A 22210-nucleotide genomic window follows, 5' to 3' on the forward strand; every position below is an offset into this window, starting at 1 on the left:
GAGCTGAGTGTTAGACGTGTTTATAGAGACTGCACGCAGCAGAGTGCCATCCACCTGCCTCTCATGTCAGGACAGTCCACATCCTTTGCAGGAGGGAAACTTATGCAGAGAGGAGAAGATCTGGCTCTGGATGTAGAGCTCTGGAAGCTTATCTTCGCAATAGGGACTGGGAGCCCCTACTCAGGAGCTTGGCACAAGTTTCCAGGGGAATCCAAATGCTACTGACATCTGTGACCATATCCATAGGCATCCTCCCCAAAAATCAAGATCACATAAATCCTGAGAATCCTTATCTGAGCTTTCCAGTAGGTCTCAACTAAAGAACTGACAGGAAGCAACAAGGCATGAAAAACCTAAACAACATGTAAAAGGAAACAGAGAAGGAATAACAGACAAGACTGGCAGCTCGCCTTTGCCCTTAAGTATAGTGTCTAGCAGGAGGCTAGCAATTGCCTTTGAATATCCTTTCTTTAAGTTTCCCCAACATAATTAACAAAGAAGCCAAGGAAACAGAATAGAAGGTCTAAAAACATCCCCAGATGTGTGTATGTGTAATATGTGTATTTCAAATTAGTGAAAGATATGGTGATGTGACAATTAACCATTTACAGGGAGAAAAAAAGGCTTCTATTTCATATCACAAAGTATATTTCAGATGAATTATAAATGTAAATGTATAAATATATAAAAAGGACTCGAAAAATACATAGGTAATTGTTGTCATATTAAAATAGGGATGGACTTTTTAAAGCTTGGCATCAATGGCAGAAGTCTTATGGAAAGAGAGTAATGGATTTGACTAAAATAAAAATATTTAACCTTAGCACATCACAAAAGTATAGCAAGCAAAGTTAAAAGGCAAATATCAAACTGATTTAAAAATATATATATGCCTGATTTGAATATCTATATTCACAGAAGATTATTCACAATGACAAATGAGTGAAAGCAACCCAAGTATTCATGAGTGTATTAATGGATAAGCAAAACGTGGTCTTCACATAAGATGAAATATTATTCAGCCTTAAAAAGGAAGGAAATTCTGACACATGCTACAACATGGGTGACCTTTGAAGATATTATGCTAAGTGAAATAAACAAATCGCAGAGAACAATACTGTATGAATTTACTTCCATGAAGTACCTAGAGTAGTTACATTTATAAAGACCGAAAGTAGAATGATAGTTGGCAAGGTCTGGGGTTGGAAAGGGAAGGATGGGGAGTTAGTTTTCATGGGCACAGCTTTTCAACTTTAGAAGATGAAAAGAATTCTAGAAATGGTCAGTGGTGATGCTGCACAGCAATGCGAATGTATTTAATGCCATTGAATTGTGCCCTTTAAAATAGTTACGAGGGCGTCCCTGGTGGCTCAGTGGCAAGGCATTGGCTCACCAATGCAGGAGACACAGCTTCCATCCATGATCTGGGAAGATTCCACATATGGCAGAGCAACTAAGCCCATGCACCACAACTACTGAGCCTGTGCTCTAGAGCCTGGGAGCAACGACTGTTGAACCCATGTGTGCAACTATGGAAGCCCAGGTATCCTAGAGCCCAGCTCTGCAACAAGAGAAGCCACTACAGTGAGAAGCCTGTGCACAGCAACTAGAGAAAAGTCCACGAACAACAAAGACCCAGCATGGCCATAAATAAACAAATAAAATTATTTGTTTTAAATAGTTACAGTAGCAAATTGTATGTTGTATATGTTTTACTATACAGTAAAAAATTTTAATGTTGAAAGCTTTTAGTATAAAGAAATAAGAAATGTTAAATGTTCTAATAGAGAAAGGGGCAAAGGACATGAACAAACAATTCACAAAAGAAATATAAATAGATAGTAGACACATTTTAAAAACTTAATATTACTGGAAATTAAGTACTTGAAAATTTAAGTGTGACAGTACTTTTTTTACTTGTCAAATTTGGAACCGTTGGTTGTTGCTGAATTGTTGTTAATTATCCTTGCAGGGCTTGTGTGGAGAAGGGAGGTGGACTCTCCCAGTTATGACTGAGATTGATATACAAATTGGTCCAACTATTGTTCATGGCAATTTGACAGTATGATCAAAAGTCAACAAATGTGTATATCCCTTGACTTAGTAATTTTCTCTTTTTGAAATTGATCCTAAGGAGATAATTAGAAATGTAAAGAAGGGACTTCCCTGGTGGTCCAGTGGTTAAGTCTCTGCTTTCCAATGCATGGGTTCAATCCCTGGTCAGGAAACTAAGATCCCACATGCTGCAAGGTGTGGCCAAAATTTTAAAAGGTAAATAAAAAATAAAATCAAAAAAATAAAATAGATTACCTAATAAGGACCTACTGTTGACTGTGTGGATCACAATAAACTGTGAAAAATTCTTCAAGAGATGGGAATACCAGACCACCTGACCTGCCTCTTGAGAAACCTATATGCAGGTCAGGAGGCAACAGTTAGAACTGGACATGGAACAATAGACTGGTTCCAAATAGGGAAAGGAGTACATCAAGGCTGTATATTGTCACCCTGCTTATTCAACTTCTATGCAGAGTACATCATGAGAAATGCTGGGCTAGAAGAAGCACAAGCTGGAATCAAGATTGCCGGAAGAAATATCAATAACCTCAGATATGCAGATGACACCACCCTTAATGGCAGAAAGTGAAGAGGAACTAAAAAGCCTCTTGATGAAAGTGGAAGAGGAGAGTGAAAAAGTTGGCTTAAAGCTCAACATTCAGAAAACAAAGATCATGGCATCTGGTCCCATCACTTCATGGGAAATAGATGGGGAAACAGTGGAAACTGTGTATTACTGCAGATGGTGATTGCACCCATGAAATTAAAAGACGCTTACTCCTTGGAAGGAAAGTTATGACCAACCTAGATAGCATATTAAAAAGCAGAGACATTATTTTGCCAATAAAGATCTGTCTAGTCAAGGCTATGGTTTTTCCAGTGGTCATGTATGGATGTGAGAGTTGCACTGTGAAGAAAGCTGAGCACTGAAGAACTGATGCTTTTGAACTGTGATGTTGGAGAAGACTCTTGAGAGTCCCTTGGACTGCAAGGAGATCTAACCAGTCAATTCTAAAGATCAGCCCTGGGTGTTCTTTGGAAGGAATGATGCTAAAGCTGAAATTCCAGTACTTTGGCCACCTCATGCAAAGAGTTGACTCATTGGAAAAGACCCTGATGCTGGGAGGGACTGGGGGCAAGAAGAGAAGGGGACGACAGAGGATGAGATGGCTGGATGGCATCACTGACTCGATGGACGTGAGTCTGAGTGAACTCCGGGAGTTGGTGATGGACAGGGAGGCCTGGTGTGCTGCGATTCATGGGGTCGCAAAGAGTTGGACACGACTGAGCGACTGATCTGAACTGAACTAACTGTCCAGCATAAGGAACTCTACTCAATACTCTGTAATGACCTATATGGGGAAAGAATCTAGAAAAGAGTAGATATATGTTTATGAATAATGGATCAATTTGCATACACCTGAAACTAGCACAACATTGTAAATCAACTACACGCCAATAAAAATTAAAAAAAAATAAATGTGGGGGGAAAAAACTGAAGACAACACAAAAGTCCAATAGGAGATTAAATAAGTGAAGAAGCATGCCCATGTGATGGAACATTATACAGCTACTAAGAAAGACTTACTGGCATGAAAAAAAAATCAAGATATATTTTGAAATGAAAAAAATTGTTACCAAGTAGAATGAGTATATTAATATACTTGTAGAAAATCTGGAAGAACTACACATTTAAAAAGTGACTTTATCTCTGGGTGTGTGAAGTTACAGTGGTTTTTATCTTACTGTTTTTCTTACCCATATATCCTAATTTTTCTAAGTAAACATTTTGTGCAACAAGAAAAAATACAATAAGTCACTTTTCATATGATTAAGCTACCAAGATACTCACAACATTACTGCTTATAACATTAAAAAATAGAAACAATCTAATTATCAGACAATAAAAACATGGATAGACACAGTACACTGTACTTTATCAATACAATGAACAACACTGAGCGGGAGAAAAATGTTCATGCTATATTGCTAAGCCAAAAAGCAGATGACAAATTGAGATGATAAAATCATATATAAATAAGATTTTATATAGTTAGAGCTTCTTTAATGCCAAATGTTACAATTTGTTAGGCCTGGAAGGTAAAAGTGGACAATTTTATTTTTATGTCTTTGCTTATGGAGAATTCCAAAGTTTTCTACAATGAATAAAGAGGAAAAAAAAATTTAATTTTAATACAGAGGCATTGATGAGTGAATGAAAACATGTAAATGCTTCTGTAATAAAACACAATATTTAAAAGAACTGCCAGGACTTCCCTGGTGGTCCAGTGGCTAAGACTCCACACTTCCAATGCAGGGGGCCTGGGTTTCATCTCTGGGCAGGAAATTAGATGCCACATGCCACAAGTAAGAACCAGTGCACACAAATAAATGAATAAATATGTTTTTAAAACCTGGCTGAAGGAAGTGGTATGTTTAGGCAAAATGTGGAGCATTACATGTTGTAAAACTAATACAAAATTAGGGGGAAATGAAGGAAAAGAGGGGCCACAATTATACCAGATCACCAAAGAATTGGGGAGCTCATTGCCCAAGATCATGGAGAGCGATCTGGAATGGAAAAATTTCAGGCACAGGCAGTGGCACCTCTCAGATCCCTTCAATGAAGCCCGCCAGCTGAGTGTCTGAGCTCTGTGCCCTAGAGGGATAGGATGTGGGCAAGGTTGAGGCAGAGGTGGTAAGTCTGAACCTGAATTGCATCCTAGTGCACACACACACGCACAAACACACACACACTCAGAACTCATTCTTGTTGCCATTCTCATGGTTTAGGAACGGTCTGAAACTCCAAAAGCCTGCTGACATGTTAGGGACCATTTTCTCCAAATGAACAGAGGAGCCTGCACAGCAGTCCATGAGGTCGCAAAGGAGTCAGAGACGCCTTAGCGACTAAACAACGACAACAATTGATCCAAATCAGCCATCTGAGGAGAGTGCAGCCTTGCCCCAGTTTGATCTTTCATTTGTTAGGTAAGCTGACTAAGACGCTTACCCACAGTAACCTCTGGTTGGGTCTCCAGTCTCAGAGCTCCCAATCCTTCTAGCCACCACATCCCAAGGGCCCCAGATTAGGTAGTCTTTGGGAGTCAGGACAGATGGCCAGAGTCTTTGAAGAACAGAGGGTATCCCTGTAACATTGCCACCTGAGCCCCTGTTTGGAGCACCTTGGTGCCCATCATCACCGGAGTACTCAGCGGGCAGCAGCCTGGCAGAGAACAGCAACTGGGACCCAAGTTGAACAACATTGTACCAGATAGCTCCTCCCTCCAGAAACTTTCCACACCTTAGTCTACTCTGCTTGTGTCCTGGGAAGTCTACCTGTACAAGCAGCGTCCATGGACTACCTTAACTGCGGGCTTCTGATTGGGATTGGCTGGAGAAGGCACCAGAAAGAGACTGGACGCAAGAGGACAGTGAGGTTGCATGTTGATTCCTCAGCTCCCTCCCAGGTCCCTGTGAGTCACACATTTCCTTTTTTAAAAAAAATATTTATTTGGGCTTTCCTGATGGCTTAGATGTTAAAGAATCTGCCTGCAATGCAGGAGAGCCGGGTTTGATCCCTGGGTATTCCCTGGAAAAAGGAATGGCAACTCACTCCAGTATTCTTGCCTGGAGAATTCCATGGACAGAGGAGCCTGGCGGGCTACAGTCCACGGGGTCGCAAAGAGTCAGACACAACTGAGCAACTACCTTTCCCTAACACCAACACTTTCGGTCTTAGCTCTGGCATGTGGGATCTTTGTCACATCATGCAAGCCCTTTTTCATTACTGTACACAGACTCTCTAGTTGTGGCATGCAGGCTCCAGAGCAGCTTCAATAGTTGCAACACACTGGCTCAGTTGCTTTCAGGTATGTGGGATCTTAGTCCCCCAACTAGGGATCGAAGCCTTGTCCCCTGTATTGCAAGGCAGATGTTTAACCACTGGACCACCAGGGAAGTCCCCAGATACTTTCTTTTAAGGGAAGCCACAGCTCTTGCCAGGTAGCCCTTTCCCCAAACACATCCTTTCTGAAATCTCATCACTGCCTTCTCTTGTCCCTCTAAGCCTAAGAATGGTAATAGCTCTTTGTATCCTTCTTTCCTAAACTCTGTCCATAGCCTTGTAGACAGTCTCTTAACTCTCTTCAAATGCTTCATTTTAAATGTGCTTTCTGGGACTTCCCTAGCAGTCCAGTTGTTAAGACTCTAAGCTCCCAATGCAGGGGGCACAGTCTCAGTCCCTGGTCAGGGAACTAAGATCCTGCATGTTGCCTGGCACAGCAAAAAAAAAAAAAAAAAAAAAAAAGGATTAAATGTGTTGTCTGTTACTTTCCAGGACACCAACCAATAGCGCTGTTACCCAAACAGAACTCAGAAAGTCACTATTCCACACTGTCATGAAGAGATACAGGGAACCTCTAAGCCTTCTTTGCCATATAGACCTCACTCTCCCCACTGGTGATCAAGGCTTTTACCTTCCACTAAAGCCCATGGCAACTGTGGGTGCCTTCTGCTACAGCTGGAGTACCTCCTCACTGAGGGGCTTGATGAAGCCCACCTATGATCTTCATCAGGCTGGAGTTTGAATCCTGACTGTGCTGCTTACAAGCTGGATGGTGTCAAATATAACCTCTCTTGAGCTTTATTTTCTCCATCTACAAATGGGAATAAACCTTTCCTATAGGATTTCCCTGAAGTTTCTTATTTCTTAATTTTTTACATTTTTTTTTTATTTTTGGTTGCACTGGGTCTTCATTGCTGGGTGCAGGCTTCCTCTAGTTGCAGCAAGCAGAAGCTACTCTCCATTGCGGTGCACAGGCTTCTCATTGCAGTGGCTTCTCTTGTTGCAGAGCACAGGATCTAGCCAGGTGGGTTTCAGTAGTTGCATCTCTCAGGCTCCAGAGCTTGGGCTCAGTAGTTGTGGCACTCAGGCTTAGTTACACCTTCGCATATGGAATCTTCCTGGACCAGGGATCAAACCCATGTCCCCTGCGTTGGCAGGTGTATTCTTATCCACTGTACTACCAGGGAAGTCTTCTCTGAGAGAGATTATGTGGGTAAAGTGCTCAACTCAAAACTTTTGAGGCCAGAGATTCAGTTTTTATACACTTTAGTTTTCTTTGACTTGGTTACAAGTTTAATTTTGAAAATTGAAATAAGATTTTTTTAAGTATTTAATAGATGACTTAACATATAGAACATGCTTAGTAAATATTGTTATTATCAACATTATCGTTTGCAACATCATCATCTCCATATGTCATCATATATCTCTAAGTGTCCCCATTACATCAGATATAGGGCCATGCAGTTCGCTTTGCTCAATATTACTTTACTCTATGTGCTGACTGACTGATTGCTAACCTCCTCCCAAGAGGAACCCCTAAGTCTCCTTGCTGGCAAGTCCAAGCCCTAACTCTGCTGGTTCATCATCTTCAGTTATTCCTTGGATGCTTTCGTGCACATCTTTTGTTGTCTCACACGTGGATCTTTTTCCAGCCAAAGATGTTGCAAGTGTCCTATGGACAGCCCTAGAGGCCCAGCTGGGAGCTTGGCCCAGGGCAGGACTCTGCCAGAAGCACTTACTATGGCAAAGCACTTACTATGGGAGGCCCCCAACCCACGACCAGGCAGGGCCACCCCTCAAACAGGCATCTGGAGCTGTTTCCTCCAGCTGCCAGAGTCCCAGGGTCCATCTTGATACTGATCAAGGAGAAAACCATTTGGTGTCCAGTTATAACAATTCCATCTGCACACACATTAACATTACAAAACCCTTTCACTCTCACCTCATAACACCCGCCATGATCCTGTTGGCAAAGTAGATGTTGCTTTTCCTTTTTTAATATTTGAAAGAGGAACTAGAGCTTAGAGAGGTTAAGACTTGCCCAGAATTACCCAACTAATAAGCAACAGAGCTCAGATCAGAGCCCAAGTTTTCGGGATACAAAACACACCTTTCATCCTTCTTAGCAATATCTCAATTAGTTCATCAGAACTGACAAATCAATGGGTTAGCAGACCCATAGCCCTGCTGGAGACACACATACACACACACACACACACACACACACACACACACACATACATACACACACACACACAATACATGGCACAGGAATGCTGCCCTAGGAGGGACATCAAGAGACGAAGAAGCAGGACTGGGCTGGCCTTTCTGCTCCTCTCCTAAGGGTTTCCTCAGAGGAGAAGGGTTGAAGAGGGGCTACCCACAGCTCAGCCAGAGGCTAGAGTTCCCACAGTGGGATTTGAGATGCCTTTGAACACTCAGACGGTAAAGCGTCTGCCTACAATGCGGGAGACCTGGGTTCAATCCCTGGTTCAGGAAGATCTCCTGGAGAAGGAAATGGCAACCCACTCCAGTATCCTTGCCTGGAAAATCCCATCGACGGAGGAGCCTGGTAGGCTACAGTCCATGGGGTCGCAAAGAGTTAGACACGACTGAGCTACTTCACTTTCTTTCTTTCTTTCTTCCTTTCTTTGAACACCACTGCCTGTCAAGCCAACTAAGAGGGTGATTTCTTCAATTTGGGGGGCCAAGAGCAGCTAAAACTTTCATCCACTGACACTCAAGTCCAGTTAAGGTTTAAAAGTTGACTAGGGAGGGGGGACTTTGAGGGAGGATGAATAGATACATATGTATGGCTGAGTCCTTTTGCTATTCACTTGACGCTATCACAGCATTAGTTGGCTTTACCCCAATACAAAATAAAAAGTTTAGAAAATAATTTTTTAAAAAGTAAAGTTTCAATGTGAAAAAAAAAAAAAAAAGTTGACCAGGAAGGAGACGGAGCAAAGAGATCCACAGAGAAAACACAGGATGATCTTGAGGCCAATGATTTGTTGGAGCCTGCCTCAAGGCCCTCATGCAAAGGTCCCGCAATTCCAGAGACAAAGGCAGAAGATTGCTCTGGACATTTGGCCCAGTAGGGCAGGGAGGAATGTTCTTGGCTGGCAACAGAGTGGAAAAAGTCAGATCAGCCCTTTAGTCTGAAGCCCCTCAGTCCCTTCCTCCAGTCCCTTAAGGCTGGGATGGAAATGACTTACCCAGAGACAGTTCTGAACCACCTGCCGCTCACTCAGTGCCACCTGGCCCCTTGCCATCATGAGCACGAATGCATAATGAGCACTCAGCGCTGTTTCAGGCACTTAACATGTATTAACTTATTTAATCCTCAGGACAACCCAAAGATCTTATCAGCTGCATAGACCATCATCATCCCATATTACAGATGAGGAGACTGGGGCCCTGGAAGGAGGAAGGTATTGGTAGACCCAGAAATAGAAGCCAAGCAGTCCAGAAGCCTCCCAAGCATAGTGAGAACGGATGAACTCCAATCTTCTGGACTCTAGGGTTTCAAAAGGATCCTCTCTCTTGGCTCTTGGGACCCGCAAATAGCGGGAAAGAGGATGTCTCATCAACTGAGGCCCTGAGAAGTGATGTGACTCACCCAAGGTCACACAGCTAGTAAGAGATCTGAGACACAGGGTAGATGTTCTGACGCTTGGTCAGTTCGCACCCCCCAGTCCCAACCCTGCCCTGGACTGGGCGCGGGGGGTAGGGTGGGGTGGGGAACTGGCTCAGGTTTCTACGCCAGCGGGTGGGCAGAGGGGCGGAGCGGATCGCGGCCTGCCGGCCTGGGCGCTGTCCACGGTGCTGATACGCCCGCCGCGCCCTTGCTCTCTAAGTGGCGGCGGGTTCCCCGGGTTTCCCTCCCAGCTTCAGTCAAAGGCGGCTCCGAGAGTTCGGCAGCCCGCCGGGGTCCTCAGGCCTGGCTCCCGGGGCTCCCGGGACTCCCAGGATTCCCCCTCCCCCGGCCGCGCTCAGCCTGCCTCCCCTCCCCCCGCCCCGCCCACGGCCCCTCCCCGCCAGTCCCAGGTCCCTCCCCTCCCCCCTTATCTCTCCCGCCCCCCGCCTTCCCCCCTACTGCTCGTTCGCCAGTTCCGGTCACGTTGCTGGGTGTTTACGCCTGGAGCCCGCCCCGGACCCCCCTCCGCCGCCCCACGCACTCGGCGCCCGGGAGCCCCCCGGAGCTCGGGCCCGACCGCCCGGCAGCCTCGCAGTAGCTGATGGCGCCACAGCTCCCGCGGGCGCTGCGGAAACCCGGGCGCAGCTAGCGCGGGGAAGAAGAGCGCCTCCCCCGACACAGCCTGGCCCGGACTCGGGGCCCCGCTGGCCCGTCGCTCCCTCAGGTCCCGAAGGTGAGGAGGCCGGTGGGCGTGGGGGTGGGCGCCCGGGTGGGGAACCGCACGACCCGGGCTCCTGCTCCCCCGGGAGGGCGGGCGCGGGGCTGCGCACCGCAGCGCGGGAGGCGGACAGAACCCGCGGGCTGCTGGCAGAAGTTGTCCTCCGCCGCCCAGACTCCGACCCTTCCTGGCCCTGGAAAAGAGTCCACAGCGGCCCGAGGTGGAGCCACCGCCACCTCCTGCCCTCTGCCACCGCACACATCTCTCTTTCCGCCTGCCTTTCCCTGTCCTCCCTGGGTACCTCTCTTCGCCGTCCTCCTTAGTCTCCACATCCCCCCACTGCCTTCCCTGGGAGTCATATGCGAGGTATAAGCAGGGCAGAACATTAAGACTGAGGGGGTGGGGGCTCCAGTTTCCCCAGGCATCCCACTCCCCGGGTCCCTGGATCTTCAGCTCCACCGAGGTTGGGGCTCCAGGGATCTTCAGTGGAGAGAGGAGCCATAGCCTAGAGGTTTGCGGGGAGGAAGGGCCCCGGACTGGGGAAGACCACAGGACCTCCACCCCGGAACTGTGGCTCCACAGCTGGCCAAGTGACCCCCACCCTGCAGAGAGTCCCAGACATTTGTCAAGGGTTGACTTTTTGTTCCCAAGGCAAGTCCCCAGGAGAGCCAAGGACTTGGGGGGAGGGGGAGTAATTATTTTTTAATACGTGTACTGCCTTGGCTTGGTGAAGCCCTGCCCTCAGGAAGCTTATGGCTTAGAGCAGAAGCCAGGTTTGCACATGCACAGGAGCACACACACACACACACACAGTAAAGTGTGGTACAAGGCAAAATACCCGGGAACATAAGGAAGGAGAGCCAGCCTGGTGTGGTGGGCCAGGGAGGGCTCCGTGGGAGAGGTAGCACTTGAGCAGGGCCCTGAAGAATGGGTCAGGTTTCAGGAGGCAGCAACAGGGTGGGGGATAGTGAGGGGATGTCCATGGCTAGTAGTAAGAGGTAGAATCTGAAAGAAGAGTTCAGACTGCAAATGTGGACTGTGTTTAGATTGTGAAGGGTCTTAAATGCCAGAGTAACCCCCAGTGGGGTGCTTCCAGTTACCAGGCACTGTAGTTGTATATTTTGAGCAAACTGCTTAACTTCTCTGAGCCTCGGCTTCCTCATCTATGGAGGGGATATACTAATAGAACCTTCAGGGCAGGGTTGCTGTAAAGATCAGTGAGTTAGGGAGTTCAGGTTAGGACTCAGTCCTGTCACTGCTGAGGGCCTTGGTTCAATCCCTGGTCTGGGAACTAAGATCCTGCAAGCTGGCTGGTACAGCCAAAAGAAGAAGAAAAAAATGATATAAGTTAATATTCATAAAATAAAATAAGGGCAGTGTCACCCATTTTTCATTATTATATAGGCATTATTACCTATGCACTGATTTTTTTTTCAACTTAGCCACATGGCTTGCATGGTTCCTCGACTGGAGAGCAAACCCAGGCCCCTTCCAGTGGAAACTCAGAGTCCTAAACTCTGGATACCAGGGAATTCCCCTGATGATTATTATAATAAATATTGTTACCTGTGTATCCATGTCTGAGAAAGATTTCTTGAGTTCCTGCTCTCCTTCCTACTCCAAACCTGAGAGTTAGGTAGTGAAGAGGAATGACAGCCAAGAAAAATAAAGAACATACTAATTCATTTATTTATCCATATATTACCATGGCTATCTTATCTAATATACCTGCCCGGACTATAAGAATGATAAACATAGTTTAACATTCTCTTCAGTTGAAAAGATCCCCTGGAGAAGGGAATGGCAACCCACTCCAGTATGCTTACCTGGAGAATTCTATGGACAGAGGAGCCTGGCGAGCTACAATCCATGGGTTTGCAGAGAGGTGCACATGACTGAGCAACTAACACGAAACAAGAATGCATACTTAAAGAATCTGAACAAAATACGGGTATTTGAGTGTTCAGAACAGTACAAGGATATGTGTTGACTCAATAAATATTTTCAGTCCCAAAGAGAAAAGAAACCCCAAGTATGAAATTGAAACTGGGTCAAGAGAAACAGTCAGGGGCTGCAGGGTGGCAGACAACACAAACTCCATGTAAGCAGAAAGCAAGAGGCTTCAATTCTGGTTCATCTCCCAGCCATGGTGTCTGCCTGAGAGAGAGATGGGGGCAGCAGAGACCAAGGAAAGCAGGTCTAAGGAAAGGAGGAAGTCAGCTGCTCAAGGAAAAATTGGGCTGTATAAGTGGTCTTCAAACTTTTGGTTAGTGGAAGCCCTTTCTCCAATGAATTTGTATGCACAAGCCCATCATATAAAGAGGAATAAATACAGCAAAGCTTCCAGTCCTGTCTTCTGCCCTCAAACCTCTTGGCAACATCTGAGATCCCTTTACAGAACTCAGGTTCTATGGAGCAAAATTTGAAAAACACTGTTTGAGATGATTCTTTGAGCCCTGAGTGCTATGATTCTATACTTTCTGTGGTTCTTTCAACTCAACAAGCTCTAAGAACTGGAGAGGAGAGAGAACTACAGTTTCTTCCTTGTCCAGTCTGTGGTAGGCAGATAGCTGAAGAAGGAAGGGATACCCATAAGCTCCACAAAGGTAAGCAGGAAATGAACTCATTTTCAGAGATCAGGAGCCCTGGCCTTAGAAAGTTAGAATTGTGCCAAGGTCACAGAGTTCCTGGGCCTCACACTTTGTTGATGGTTGGGACCTGAGAGATTTCTCCCACCAACTTCACCAAGAGGGAAAAATATTTGTAACTTTCAAACAGAGAAGCATGTCAAAAATACTTGGAATCTGGTGGCTCAGATGGTAAAGAATCTGCCTGCAATGTAGGAGACCTTGGGTTCAGTTCCTGGGTTGTGAAGATCTCCTGGAGAAGGGAATGGCAATCCGCTCCAGATTCTTGCCTGGAGAATTCCATGGACAGAGGAGCCTGGTGGGCTACAGTCCATAGGGTTGCAAAGAGTCGGACACAACTAAGCAACTAACACTTTCACTTTTTTGGCAGCCCAGTGGTTAAGACTCCATGCTTCCAGTGCAGGGGATGCGGATTCAATCCCTGGTCAGGGAACTAAGATCCTGCATCCTACATGATGCAGCCAAAAAAACAGTTTTTCTTGATATAGTACTTGGAGTTAACTCTATAAATTATGAATCTTGTATTACAGATTCGTTTTTATTCTTGATCGCAATTCTTAAAAATGAACTTTTTTTTTAATCAAACTAGAAAATTCAAAGAAAACTAGGTGCACTAGGAGAAGGTGGGCAGGAGAAGGTGGGCAGAAGAAACAATGCAGGCCCTGAGGTGGTCAGGATGGTGGGCAGACGCCAGGGACCCTTCTCACCAAGCACTTTAATCTGGGAGTTTGAGCATCTCAGGCTGGGTGTGGGGAGAAGATGGCACTGAGAACTCTAACCCATCATCTGCCACCACTGGCCTGGACCAAGTCCTCAGGCAAGAGCATCTTCTGAAACCTGGAGCTTCCAGCACTGCGTATCTTTGCAAAAATCTGACATTTTCCTGGCTTGGGCCTTCTGAAGCGCCTGTGATTCCCCAGCAACACAGCAATCTGTGTTGTCCCTGGTTCCTCCTTCCTCACCCTATCCTCCACCCTCCCCCAAACAAACTAAACAATCATGTCTAAGAAAGAATATTTGCCAAGATCGTTTGTGACCCAAATATCTGCCCTGAGAAGAACAGCCTGCCTGGTTGGAAGCAAACATTCAGGTCCTTCTGGGAAGGTGCAGAAACAGCTGGCTGGTTCAGTCTCTCACCGTGGCCAGGGTCTGCTCTCCAAGGCTGTGTGGAGAGGGCTTTACCCTCCAGAAATATTTGCATTTCAGCAGCAGGGAACAGACATTTTTCTCTCTTCATCCTAAGCATAGGTCCCCACACCTTCATCTTCCAGGTGCATGACAGTAGAGAGACAGATGCAAGAAAAGCAGGAACCCCCCCAAAAACACACACACACATATGCACACATACGTGCACTCCTAGAGGCATGCACGCAGGTTCAGGTATATGTACAGACACAGAGGCACACACATCACAACATAGATATACAATAGCACAGACATAGTTCACCCGTTTCTCACCATTTATGCACCAGATTACTGACTGTCTGCTTGACATCTATTTCTCCTTGTTTGAGGTCTCCTGAGCATGTCAAATCTAACATGTCTCGGGCTGGAACCTACCTTTTCTGTAAATCTGCTTCTCTATCAGTCTGTCCCAGCTCCACAGATTCACTCACTCATGGATTCTATGTATACTTACCGCTACTGCTACTACTGCTAAGTCACTTCAGTCGTGTCCGACTCTGTGCGACCCCATAGACGGCAGCCCACCAGGCTCCCCCGTCCCTGGGATTCTCCAGGCAAGAACACTGGAGTGGGTTGCCATTTCCTTCTCCAATGCATGAAAGTGAAAAGTGAAAGGGAAGTCGCTCAGTCGTGTCTGACCCTCAGCGGGCCCATGGACTGAAGCCTACCAGGCTCCTCCGTCCATGGGATTTTCCAGGCAGGAGTACTGGAGTGGGGTGCCATTGCCTTCTCCGTAGCTCCTATTTGCCAGAGTCTATGCCAGGTATTAGGGAACAGGAAGAAACAAAACAGTCCTTCATCTTATATTACCAACAATCTGGCCGGGGAAACAGATAATAAGCAAAAATGTGATATATTCATGTGATGGTAAGTTCATGAGAAAAAAAAAATAGGGAATGGAGAATGACAGCGGATTCTGTTTGCTTGTTTGTTTAGGCCGCAACACACAGCTTATGGGATCTTAGTTCCCCCATCAGGGCTCAAACTTGGACCCTAGCAGTGCAAGTGTGGAGTCCTAACCACTGGACCGCCAGGGAATTCCCAATGGTTCTATTATATATATAAATGCTATATCATTTTATTTTCCTTTTTTTTTTTTTTTTTTGACTGTGCCACTCCCTATGGGAGATCCTAGTTCCCTAATCAACAATCGAACCCACACCCACTGCAGTGGAAGCTCAGAGTCTTAACCACTGAACCACAAAGGAAAGTGAAGTCGCTCAGTCGTGTCTGACTCTTTGCGACCCCGTGGACTGTAGCCCACCAGGCTCCTCCGTCCATGGGATTCTCCAGGCAAGAATACTGGAGTGGGTTGCCATTTCCTTCTCCAGGGGATCTTCCCAACCCAGGGATCAAACCTAGGTCTCCCACATTGCAGGCAGACGCTTTAACCTCTGAGCTACCAGGGAAGCCCAAGGCTTCCCTGACCAGAAACGAACCCGGGCCGCGGTGGTGAGAGCGCCGAATCCTAAACACTAGACCACCAGGGAGCAACAGTTCTGTTTTAAATCAGGTAATCAGAGATGTGGTTCAGCAGTAAAGAATCCACCAGCCAATGCAGGAGACCAGAGTTCAATCCCTGGGTTGGGAAGATCTTCTGGAGAAGGAAATAGCAACCCATTCCAGTTTTCTTGCCTGGGAAATCCCATGGACAGAGGAGCCTGGTGGACTACAGCCCATGGGTCACAAAGAGTCCAACATAACTGAATAACTAAACAACAACAAATCGGAAAAGGGCCCTGACCTAGAGTCCTGAATGCAAGGAAGGAATGTGCCCTGCGGATATCCTGGAGAAGCACCTTTCTGGAAGAGGGGACAGCACTGACAAAGTCCCTGAGGCTAGAGTGTGGTGGGCAAGTTGGATAAAAAGGAAGGAAGCTAAAGTGACTGGGGTAGAGCCAGCAACTGAACAGATGAGGGCAAACGGAGCCAGAGGCGACTGGGTTTCAGAAGAACTTTGGGTTTGGTTTTAAGTGAGATGGGAGGGTTTTGGTTGAGGGCAGAGAGATGTCATCAGATTCGCTGAAGGAGGCCTTTGCAGGGGTATACCCGAGGGATGGTGGGATTCTCTGGTAGCTCAGCTGGTAAAGAATCCGCCTGCAATGCAGGAGACCCTGGTGCAATTCCTGGGTCAGGAAGATCCCCTGGAGAAGGGATAGGCTACGCACTCCAGTATTCTCGGGCTTCCCTGGTGCCTCAGCTGGTAGAGAATCTGCCTGCAGCGCAGGAGACCTGGGTTTGATCCCTAGGTTGGGAAGATCCCCTGGAGGAGGGAACAGCTCTGGCCTGGACAGTTACATGGACTGTATAGTCCATGGGGTCACAAAGAGTCAGACATGACTGCAGCTTTCACCAGAGGGATGGCAGGGATGGATACAGAGTTGACTCATTGGAAAAGACTCTGATGCTGGGAAGGATTGGGGGCAGGAGGAGAAGGGGATGACAGAGGATGAGATGGCTGGATGGCATCCCTGACTCGATGGACGTGAGTCTGAGTGAACTCCGGGAGTTGGTGATGGACAGGGAGGCCTGGCGTGCTGCGATTCATGGGGTCGCAAAGAGTCGGACACGACTGAGCAACTGATCTGATCTGATCTGATAGGTATTTATTTGTATGTATGGAGTGTGTGTGTGTGTTAGTCACTCAGTCATGTCCAACTCTCGGTGGCCCCATGGACTGTAGCCCACCAGACTCCTCTGTCCGTGGAATTCTCTAGGCAAGAGTACTTGAGTGGGTTGTCAATTCCCTTCTCCAGGGGATCTTCCTGACTCGGGGATCAAACCTGGGTTTCCTGCATTGCAGGTGATTCTTTACCATCTGAGCCACCAGGGAAGCCCATACGTGTGTATGTATGGAAAAGACTTTGATGCTGGGAAAGACTGAAGGCAAAAGGAGAAGAGGGCAGCAAAGGATGAGATGGTTAGATAGCATCACCCACTCAATGGACATGAATCTGAGCAAACTTCAGGAAATAGTGAAGGACAGGGGAGCCTGACATGCTGTAGTCCATGGGGTCACAAAGAGTCGGATACAACTTAGGGACTGAACAACAGTGCCCAGTCGCTTCAATCATGTCCAACTCTTTGTGACCCCATGGACTGTAGCCTACCAGGCTCCTCTGTTCATGGGATTCTCTAGGCAAGAATACTAGAGTGGATTGCCATGCCCTTCTCCAGGGAATTTTCTCAACCCAGGGATTGAACCCGCATCTCTTGTGTCTCTTGCATTGCAGGCGGATTATTTACCCACTGAGCCACCTGGGAAGCCTCAAACAGCAATAAATGTATATTTATTGATTTGACTGCCCCAGGTCTTAGTTGCAGCTTGCAAACTTTTGGCTGGGGCATATGGGATCTAGTTCCCTGATCAGGGATCGAACCTGGACCCCCTGCATTGAGCTTGGAGGCTTAGCCACTGGACCACAAGGGAAGTCCTTAGGCTTTTTTTTTTTTTTTTTTTGAAGGTAGAGATAACAGGATTTGCAAACAAGTTGGCTGTAAAATATAAGAAAGGAATCAAAGATGACTCCAAGGTTTTTGGCCTGACCAACTGAGTTCCCTCTATCAAGATGGCAATCACCTGGTCAGAGCAGACTTGGAGGAGGAATCCTAAGAGCTCAGTATTGAGACTTGAGGAATGGTCTTGAGAGTGTTGAGAGTTAAGTCTGAGGGACCTATTAGACACCTAAGTGGTGGTGTTAAGAGATTTAATTTAGGGGTCAGCATATAAATATTGGGTTGGCCATAATATTTCATTCGGATTTTTTCATTCTTTTTTTTTCACTCAGTTCATTTGGATTTTTGTTATGGAAAAATCTGAACAACCTTTTTGGCCAATCCAATAGCATTTACAGCCATGGGATTGAATGAGATCATGGAGGGAGTGATTATAGAAGAGGTCCAGTGGGAAAGATGAAGAAATGAGGAAAGATCCAGTAAATGTGCCTTCATACTTGAGTTTCCCAGACTGGAAAGCTGGGAGACATCCTAGACGACGTCCCTTTCCCCATGAGCATGATCTAATCCAGCCTATTCCCTCTTCCTGCCAGTTCTACCCCCAGAATACACCTGGACCTTCTCTCCACCTCTGCCTCCATCATCAGGTCCAGGCCTGCATCATCTCTCACCTTGGCAAAAGCTCCATTTCCCAGCTGACCTGGAGTCTGTTCGTTCTGCCCCCTCTAATCTGCCCTCCAATGATCTTTTTTTTTTTTTTTTTTTAATTTTATTTTATTTTTAGACTTTACATAACTGTATTAGTTTTGCCAAATATCAAAATGAATCCGCCACAGGTATACATGTGTTCCCCATCCTGAACCCTCCTCCCTCCTCCCTCCCCATTCCATCCCTCTGGGTCGTCCCAGTGCACCAGCCTCAAGCATCCAGTATCGTGCATCGAACCTGGACTGGCAACTCATTTCATACATGATATTTTACATGTTTCAATGCCATTCTCCCAAATCTTCCCACCCTCTCCCTCTCCCACAGAGTCCATAAGACTGTTCTATACATCAGTGTCTCTTTTGCTGTCTCGTACACAGGGTTATTGTTACCATCTTTCTAAATTCCATATATATGCGTTAGTATACTGTATTGGTGTTTTTCTTTCTGGCTTACTTCACTCTGTATAATAGGCTCCAGTTTCATCCACCCCAATGATCTTTTAAAAACACAAATCATATCATGTTCATTTCTTGCTTAAAGTCCTTTAATAAATTCCCAATTCATTTAGCATTAATCCACAACTCTTAACATAGTTTACAAGTCCTTGGGAGATCTTTCACTTGCGAAACCTCACTTCCTGCGACTCTCCCCTAATACTTTACACTTCAAATTTCACCACCAGTGGCCATGTCTCCATTGCTTAAGACCACATAAAACACTTAAACACAAAGCTTGGGGACTTCTCCAGTGTGGTCCAGTGGCTAAGACTCCTTATTCCCAATGCAGGGGAACTGGGTTCAATCCCTGGTCAAGGAACTAGATCCCACATGTTGCAACTGAGTTTTCATGCCTCGACTAAAGATCCCGCATGCCACAACTGACCAAGCACAGCCAAATAAATAAATCAACTTAAAAAAAAAAAAAAAGCTTGGCATATAATAGGCACTCAATAAATGTAAGCTATCATGATTATTCTACCTCTGGGCTTCACAGATGCTGTTCCCTGTTTGAGATGCTCTTTCCCTTTACCTTTCTAACTCCTCCTCCTCCTTCAAGTCTGTATTAGTGTTCTATTGCTGCATCAATTTATTATCTCACAGTTTCCAATGATGGGAAGTCTGGAACATTCTACTTGGGTCACACTCGGGGTCTCCCAAGCCTGAAAGCAAGGTGGGCCTGCATCCTTCTCTGAAGACTCATCTAGCAAAAGATCTGCTTCCAAGATCCCATTGGTTGTTGGCAGAATTTGCTTCTTTGTAGCTGTAGGACTGGAGTCTCCGTTTTCTTGCTAACTGTCAATCAGGGACCATCCTCAGCAACTAGAAGCCTCCCTCAGGTCCTGCTGTGGCTTCCTCCACAGGCTCTCTCACAGCTGGGCAGTTTTTCCCTTCTAGTGTGCATGCCTGCTCAGTCACTCAGTTGTGTCCGACTGTTTGTGACCCCATGGACTCTGCTGTCCATGGACTTTTTCAGGCAAGCATACTGGAGTGGGTTGCCACTTCCTACTCCAGATCTTCCCCACCCAGGGATTGAACCTGTGTCTCTTGCATCTCCTGCATTGGCAGCAGGAATCTTTACCTCTGAGCCACCTGGGAATCCTTTCCTGCTTCTAGGCCAGCAGCCAAATATCTCTCAGGCTTCAGATCTCTTCCTACAGCAAGAGCCCTTTGAACCTGCCTCACCCAGAATAATCTGATTTTTTTTAAACTCAAAGTCAACTGATTGGAGATCTCTGTAAAATTACATCTGTAAAATCCTTCACCTTTGCCATATAACCTAATCACAGGAGTGAAACCCGTCATAGTCACAATCCCACCCACACCCAAGGAGTGGGGATAAGATAGGAGATTGTGTATTCCAGGGGCTGGGAATCTTGGGGACCATCTTGGAATCCTTCTTGCCACAAAGTCTCAGCCTAAAATCATTTCTACAAGGAGACCTTCCCTGACTCCTAATTTAAACTAGGTCCCACTTTATATTCTTACACACTACTCTGCAGATTTCTTTCATGGCTCTTATAGGTTCTCGTTTTTAATTTATTTGTATTGTTTGCTTAATATTTATTTATTTGGCTGCATTGGGTCTTAGTTGTGGCAGGCAGGAACTTCAGTGCATCATACGGGATCTTTCATTGCAGTGCACAGATTCTGTGGGCTTAGTTGGTCCTTGGCATGTGGGATCTTAAGTTCCCCGACCAGGGATCAAAGCTGCATCCTTGCCATTGCAAGGCAGATTCTTAACCACTGGACTACCAGGGAAGTCCTTATTATTTGTTTGTTGAATGCACCTATTTATTTGTTTGATTCTCTCCTCTTCACCCTGTGAGCTCCATGAGAATAGAAAGCAGGAATATTGCTTTGTTCATCACTGTGTCCCTGTACCCAGCACAGTGGTTGGTAATATTAGATCATTGAATGAATGCATGATGAGCAAATGGCAAATGTGGGCAGGGATTAACCTCCTCACACATTAGACAGAGAGGAAAAGGGATGAAGCGTTGATTGAGCCAGGTCCTCTGCTACATGCTCTATAATTTCTATTTTCATTTAACCCTCACAATCATTCCAGGACTGTTACTATGAGTAGCCTCGTCTTATAGAAAGGGAAAGCAAGGTTCAGAGAGGTTAACTTTCTTGGCCAAAGATACACAGCAGGGAACCGAAAGATCTAGGATTCAAACCCAGGACTGTTTTCGGTGTAAATACTGGGAAACTGCTTTGGATTCAAAAGACTTAGTTGGAGAACTGAATCTGCTGTCGCTCACTGGCCGTGTGAACTGGTGCAAGTCGCTTCCATTCTGAGTCTGCGTCTTTGTGAAACGGAGGTGGTGGTACCTACTGAAGAGCAGTTGGCAGAAGTAAATTCATGTGCATGATGCTCCCTAAACATAGCAGAGCAGACAGTAAATGTACCCAGTGATTCCCACAGACCAAAGAACACCCCCACCCAGCTTTCATGAAAGCTTACTTGGTTGGATTGGGAAAGCCTTGGAGGTCCAAGGACAGGGGGCCCCAAGAGAGGAACCTGTGAATGTGAGGTTCTCATTCTCCGTCCTCCTGGCTGTGCTTCTACCAAGGACAAGCTGGATTTGCAGAGGCTTACCAGCAATTCTGTATGAAGGGACCACTGCTGAACAGAACAATCCATCAGCTGGTTTTCTTCTCCCCTGGCCAGGCATTCCTAGGGCAAGTGGAGGAAAGGCCGCCACAAGCTTTGGGAGTCCCTGGCAGAGGAGGCATGAGCTCTGAGACCTGGACGTCAGAGGTCTGGGCTTCCGCTGCCCTCTGCCTCCTGTTTTTGCCCTCTGCCTATGCTTTCCCAAGACGCTGATCATCCCAGAAGAGACTCATGGGGAAATGGGGCAGGGTCAGAAGAGGGAGCGCTGAAGAGCCAGGCCATCATTAGGATTCGGGGATGTAAGTCTTCCTCCCGTCAGTGTCAGAGCTTCCACCATGGATCTACTCCTTGGGTCTCCTATCACCGTCCCCCACTCCCCTTGGGAAAAGTGCTTCTACTACCTGCCTTCAGCCCACAGAATTAGTGCTAGTGAAACATTCATCAGACCTTCCTCCTCTGTGACCTAGAAGAGCCCAGAGCCCTGGGTTGAGGTTAAGTCAAAGAAATGGAATTGAATTGGAGGAGGGTTGTGCTGTAACCACCAAGTGCGTACTCAGTCGCTCAGTCGTGTCCAACTCTTTGCAACCCCATGGACTGTAGCCCACCAGGCTCCTCTGTCCATGGGATTTTCCAGGCAAGATACTAGAGTGGGTTGCTGTTTCCTGCTCCAGGGGATTGTCCTGACCCAGGGATTGAACCCGCATCTCGTTCATTAGTAGATGGGTTCTTTACCACTGAGTCACCTGGTAAGCCCTCTAACCATCAGTCCTGCCAACTGATGGTTGCCCTTGAACAACCATCAAGGGCAGAGCTGGAGAGGGTTCAGGAAT

This window comes from Bubalus kerabau, chromosome 4 (assembly GCF_029407905.1).
Source record: "Bubalus kerabau isolate K-KA32 ecotype Philippines breed swamp buffalo chromosome 4, PCC_UOA_SB_1v2, whole genome shotgun sequence".
Lineage (NCBI taxonomy): Eukaryota > Metazoa > Chordata > Mammalia > Artiodactyla > Bovidae > Bubalus > Bubalus kerabau.